At 35.1% G+C, this 6,732-nt stretch overlaps 1 protein-coding gene across 5 annotated transcripts in view; it reads right to left on the bottom strand.

The window, feature by feature from the left end:
• Positions 1-4,782: 4,782 nt before the first annotated feature.
• The window catches only part of SYT16 (synaptotagmin 16), a 309,807-nt gene continuing 307,857 nt past the window's right edge, over positions 4,783-6,732 (bottom strand). For all 5 annotated transcript variants that reach the window (XM_037984089.2, XM_037984087.2, XM_007986910.3 and 2 more), the window contains one exon: positions 4,783-4,891. The gene's annotated coding sequence lies outside the window, so the exon portion shown is untranslated. The remainder of the gene's footprint in view (positions 4,892-6,732) is intronic.

Here is a 6,732-nt window from a genome sequence, read left to right as displayed (position 1 = left end):
TAGAAACATGAAGATTGCCTTAGTAAACAATTATTTAATGACTAAGTGCAATAGTTTCAAAAAGAATTTTGTTCAGCCAGTAATGACCATGTTACTATGATGAATTCTTATTTGATACACTCCAGAAACTTTCCCAAAGGAGTTCAGCCAGTACTGCAAATTGTTACTTTCCTCTTAAGTATCAATGATAGGGAGCAAGCTGGGGGTGAAGAATAGAACTATAACTTCCACTTACAACGGACTATAAAGACTGGGGTCAGGATGTGATTTAAAGAGGAAACCACAGGGAGAGAAGGAAGGTGGCTCCAGTACCTGGTGTTAAGAAATACTGAAGTTCATTCAAGCAATTCACTAGCACAAGGCAAATTAAAGAAGGCTGCCCCTCTGACCTTGCACACAATATACACAACTTTCAGGCTATGATTTATTGATTCTCTTTCTCCTTTAAGGCTCTCCTTAACATTAATATTAATCTGACTTGTCCCATAAAAGAACATGGAAGCCAGATAGGTAAGGGGAAAAGGAATTGTTCCCTACCTGATTGGTCTCCTACCACACCCACGAGATATGCCCCAGGGATGGGCTAAGGTCAGCCATACTTCCCTTAGGCAATAGTGGCTTTTTGCCAACAGTAAATATGCTGTAAAGCAAAATGTATCCTCTCCCTTCCTTCTAAGATCTGGGTCAGGAAAACTTTCCTTCACCTTGTGCATCTTCTCACCTGTAAACACTTTTTGAAAGACATGTTTGATAGCCATCCCAGTTTGGAAAAGGGAAATGCAGGTGCTGCATTTGGATTTGGTAAAACAAAACCAAATAATCTGATTTCTGGGACTGTGCATTATTCACTTATGTATCCCCAGCCCTAGCACAGTGCCTGGCTCATAACAGCTGCTCAATAAATGGTAGTAAATTGCACTTATTTTCAAGTCTTCTAGCACTGAGTTTGTTAAATCTTGGGTTTTACATTGAAACCAGATAATGCATTTGAACTTATCCATTTTCCATTTATACACAGGCTTATCCTTTAGCCTTTCCCTAACCTTAATTACTTTCTATTTTTCCTTTGCTTATCCACCCAAACAGCTCAGTTTCAGGGATATTTTACAGTGTTCACACTTTGCAAATAGTAGATATGCTGAAAAGAATCTAGTCTTACTCATCACACGTGAATGAAAGAAAGGAGCAATGCATTGCAGAGATCAGGTGTTCTGTGTACAGCAGACACGGGAAAGCAAAATTGAGTAGAGCAAGCAAGAACACCCCCCCACACAACAAAGCAACTTTTTCTTTCACTTACTAATCCTACTGTTTACTTCTCTGGCCCTGCCTTCTTTTTCCTCTTTTCTTCATTTTTCCTCTTCTACTTTTTTATTTTCTTCTTCACTTGGCCTTGAGGCTAGTTGGACACCCACAAGAAAGATCAACATTACCAAAGGCTCTCCATTTTCTCTCTCACCTTCCTTATCATAAGGATGGCTCTTGCCACCAGAGAAAGGATGTCCAGGTTTAAAAAAAAAAAAAAAGTTGTAACTGGTCTTCCACCTTTTGCAGCTCCTGTAACAAAGCCCGCTGGGTAGTCAGCAAAGCAAGCCTGTGTGTGGGTCTCCCTATAGATTAGTTTGCCGTGCTAAAATTCCGGTAGTCTATTAGTTAACCCAGAAAAGTTTACACATTTTACATACAAATTTTCTAAATCGAGATAACATTAGTCAACCCCTTATCTATGAGTTGTTTCTTGGAAAAAATAATTAAATGCCCTACAAGATATTTTTTAACTACCTGTTTCGAGGCAGACACTTTTTTAAAAAAGCATATTAACAAATATCACAGGGGAGGGATAGCATTAGAAGTACCTAATGTAGATGACAGGTTGATGGGTGCAACAAACCACCATGACACGTGTATACCTGTGTAACAAACCTGCACATTCTGCACATGTATGCTAGAACTTAAAAAAAAAAAAAAAAAAAAACCCACTGGTTTTTAAGACAGTTCCTTCTCGATGTATGAATGTATAGATCAGAAAACTCAGTTAATGATGTCATCAAATAAAACAGGCTTTTATATCTGTCACTGGTTCATTGCTCAAGAATTCTTTCTTCAAGATTTATTAAATACAATAAATATTACAATGTCACACTTTTTTCATATTTTTTCTCTTCCTCTCTTCTCTATGCCAAAGTATATGTATTTCAGTCCTCAATCAATTTCGATATGTGGCAGTTTTGTAAGTCATATCTGTTACCATTGGTGTCTTTTACTTATAGACACTGTCCTAAACCAAGTCAAATGCTCATTTCAGAAAATATTTTAAAGTATTAGAAAGCTAATTCTACCTTTAAAATTGTATGATGGTGTAACTATCCCATCAAATTTGGAGTTTTTCAAATAAGATCTTATTTTTTTAAATAACTGTTCTGATTAAGTATTTTATAAGCAGTGAAATAAAATTTTTGAAACTTTGGTATCAAATCTTGCCCTCAAATTAATTTTTAAACATTTAAATCTGTATTTCAAAGCTAACTCATTTATACTAAATTGCCTTTAAAAATTAACCTAAATTATAATTTTTTAGTTTCTTCTAAAGCATTTCTTCCTACTTTGAGTAATTAAACATAAGCCTCATAGTCTTATCAATAATATATCTATGTGGTCTTCAACAATGCAGGCTAATTAGGGAACCAATACTCTTTATACCAACTGAATTCATGTTAATCACCCCAGTGATTAATTAGAGGGACCAAGTATTGAATCAAAACTAAAACCAAATTTCTCTTGAATAGAAGAAAGTCTTCTTGGTTACAAGATGCCATCCAACTAGGGAAGATACTTTGTTGACAAGTCACCATACATAGATTTTTTTCCAAGGCATATGATTCCTAAAGGTCTGTAGCATCTTCATTTAAAGCAGTGCCCTTGATTATGATTATTACGTGTAAAGTGTTCTGAAAGCACATTGGTAAGCAAATCATTCCAAACCCCTTTAACCATGTTCTTCTTATGTCCTATGCAATCCTTACTTTAGATTCGCATCTTCATTATCATAATCTTCCTAACACTCATCTTTGAGTCTTTGGTATTTTCTTAAATACACCTTTGGCACCTAGTTTTTCCAATCTGTTTTATCAGTTAATGACAATTCTTTAAATGATACGCTCCATAGGACAAAACTTCAGACATTGAAATCAGACATCTCACTCAAACCTGAAAGAACAGTATGAACTACTTCAAACAATTTCGTGAATCTATCCAACTTGTTAAATAATTATCTGTCAAATTGCAAAACATAGGGACTTATCTAAACTTCACCACCAAAGGCATTCTGAAACAATTTGTCAAATAGTGAATGATCAGCTATTATACAAAAATCAGTGCAAAGTTTCATCCAGGCAGCCTTAAATGTACTCTTAGCTAGATGAAGAAATAACATCATGTGGAATTTGTTGTTCTCATTAATTTTTGCAGATAAGGTTTCTAAAAAGTATCAACTCATTAAAAACAAATTTACCTCCCCACCCTTTTCCTGAGCTTCACAGCCTATAAAAAAAATAAATAAATAAAACTTAAACTGCTAACTAAAGGCCCACCACAAATTTTAACCAACCTGTAGAATTTAAAGATAAGCCCATCTGCAAGGCTATTTTGTTAAATTTCACTTTTAAAGAGAAAAGTCTAAGCCCTCCCCACAAAATAGTAAAATGGATCAGTTTGGAGTAATCTGGTCGTTACACTCAGCAGTTTAGTTGCAGTGTCTTTGCCCCATCTTGAATTGCTATTAATGGTGAAAGGAAAATGGTATCAAACAATTATTTGGCACAATGCTTGACAAGTCAAAGCACTTCAGAAAGAACCAGCCCTTCCTCATGTCATTTACAGAAAATTAAATGTGTTCCACCCTTCATCCTCAGGGACATGGCATTATCAATTTAATCTGTTACTTTCATTACTTTCCAGTAAGAGTGGCAGAATTTGGAAATCAGGGCGTAAAAGAAAATTTTTCACCTGCATAATTATTTAACGTAGGCCCCTTCCTACACATCTTATGTTTTAAAAAAATCTTTGCTTCTAAAGCGCTAATTGACCGCTTTATCATATGTGAACATATTTTCTAGTCAATTTGATGATTCTAAGGACTGCTGAGTAATAACCATTGTTCTCTCCAATCAGTTCAGCATGCATCTCATCTTTGATATCAAGTGCACTGGTAATGAGTGCCTTATATTAACATCTTCACTATAAACAGTTCAGGCATTTAGAAACAAAGTATCAATGGACTTAACAGTTACTTTAATTCATTTTATAAATAAGCAACTGAGAATTTTGCTCCAAGTGGCTGCTAGTGTAGCCCATTTCATAAATGGCATTCTCCGAAGCATAAGGCACAATATGATACGAATGCAGCTCTTCATAATAGAGAGACTGAGAACAGCATTCTTGTACCATAAACTTCAGCCGTTTTCTTGTATCAGAATATGCAGTCTTATAACAGGGAGCTTCTTTAAAGTATTCATAGCTCTCTTTCTCCGTCTCTAGATGTATCTTCCTCAGCAAATTGTTAATTAACACAGACCTTCTTAAGTAGGTTTCTGGGTCTTCAAGAAACCTGAGCTTCTCCAGAGAAAGTTTGAGAATGCAAGTTCTGTCCTCAGGTAATATCAGGTGCTGGAAAGCAAACATGATCATTAAATCTATATTTAGAAAAACAAAAACTACAGCTTTTTACTGTTGACAACACTCATAAAAATGAAAAAAAATAATAAATAAACCCTTACTTTTGGAAAATACCCATGGTAATCTTGATGTAAATCTTCTTCTTCTGCATATTTTCTCTTAAAGTAGGCTACTTTCGACGTTGTTAATGTATATGTTAATACTTTTGTTGGATAAGCTAAACACATAAAAGAATTGGGGAAAGGTCAGATTTTATTGTGGCAAATGGTATCTTATAATATAAATTTTATCTATGAAAATAAACTGGTGATCCTGGAAATTGGTGTTCTCCCTTCAACGTGGTGAAGCAGTGATTGAAAAGCCGGCAGACAGGAAAATACCACCATCCAGACCCAAACTAGATGTTCTAGAGAGGATACCAATCTTTATTTCCTTATGCAGCCCCTCAGAAATCAAATACCAATATACTATTTTATTTCATGCCATTTAATGTCAAAACACACCCAAATTTGAAATGGAATGTAATGGGAGGAGATAAGAAATTTTTCATCATTCTTTCAGTTAAACTGCCCAATATAGAGAGGACATTTAGTGTTACTAGGTTAATCAAATTGGCATAAAATAGTTGGTAGCCCAATTACACTTTAAAGAAATAACAGTGTATCCATAGACAAAACACTCTATGATATGGTATAGCCATCATCCTAACACATGATTTAATGGATGTTCTAAGTAAATGAAAGAATTAGGTAAGGTTCTGATTTGCAGACTTGGCCTTGTCATAATACTGAAAGTGAAGACCTTTGTTTTCTCCTTTAAAATACTGTTGCTACCGAGGTTCTGAGTTGTTTAAGGAAGGACGGAGTTCCAGAAGCCAATTTTCAGTGATCCTTCAGTTTAAAGGCAGTGCTTAAGGGAGTTCCCAGAGTGTACTCTAGGTGGCACTCATATCACAAAAAGAAGGCAAGATCCACTCTAAAAGCTAAAGACAAGCAGCTTCCTAGAGAAAGCACTGAATGAATTTAGAAAACAAATTGAGTCCGGTTCAATACTCATTCAACCTCAGGGGATCAGGCCAGAAAGAAACTTCATATTTAAACATAATTTATTTTACTCTTAATACACACCGTCAAATATTTCTATGTGTTGAAACCATTTAGTTCACAAAATAATGAATAATTTATGTGTTAGTTAAATAAATCTACAGCAAGACATTTGATGGTTTTCCTCTAAAATCTTAAATTTTTCTAAGCTTAAATATTTAAAATGTGTTCAAGACTTTGCCTTTTCTAGTTTGTCCTCCAACTCAGTGGCATCTGAGCGACAAAAGCTTCCTGCAACTTTTTGTAGTTATATGATTTTCCTCAGTCAGTAAGAAAAGCTACAAAATCACTCCCAAGCAGTCCAATTTTTCACTGGCGTCACTGTGGATTATTAACCAAAGAGAGCCTTAAGTCTGAGTTGTTATATTTTGTTAACGGAATGAAGAATTTTAAAACACTGGTGTATCTGATCTTAAAAGAAATGAGTATGTCATGATAATTCACAACTGAACTGAAGCAAAGACAATAGTTGCTACTATACTTACACAATCCCTGAATTCAGTAAGCAAACACAGCTTACGTAGAGTTTTCACTGATTTCAAACGTTTAGGAAATAAGAAGAACAAAACTGTATAGAGAACAAAGAAACCAGTTTTCTCAGGGACTGTTTTTTAGTAAACTGCATTTTCTTTGGTATATATTTTAAGGATTTAATCAAATAATTAGGTGAAGCTTTGGATTATCCCATGTGACAATTACTTGTACTTACTTCTTTTTAAACTGTTTAGCTAATTGATGTAATAGTAGTTTTCAAATGTTAGTGAGCATCAGAATTATCTGGAGGGTATGTTAAACTCTGAGGGTCCCACCCCCAGAGTTTCTAATTCAGTAGATCTGGACTAGGAGCAGTGAATTTGCATTTCTAACAAATTTCCAGGTGATGCTGATACTGCTGGTCTGGGGATTGCATTTTGAGAGCCTCTCGTTTGCAGCATTCAGCAGGTGTAGTAGTAGC

The sequence above is a fragment of the Chlorocebus sabaeus genome, chromosome 24 (assembly GCF_047675955.1).
Source record: "Chlorocebus sabaeus isolate Y175 chromosome 24, mChlSab1.0.hap1, whole genome shotgun sequence".
Lineage (NCBI taxonomy): Eukaryota > Metazoa > Chordata > Mammalia > Primates > Cercopithecidae > Chlorocebus > Chlorocebus sabaeus.
This window is presented reverse-complemented; position numbering and strand designations above follow the sequence as displayed.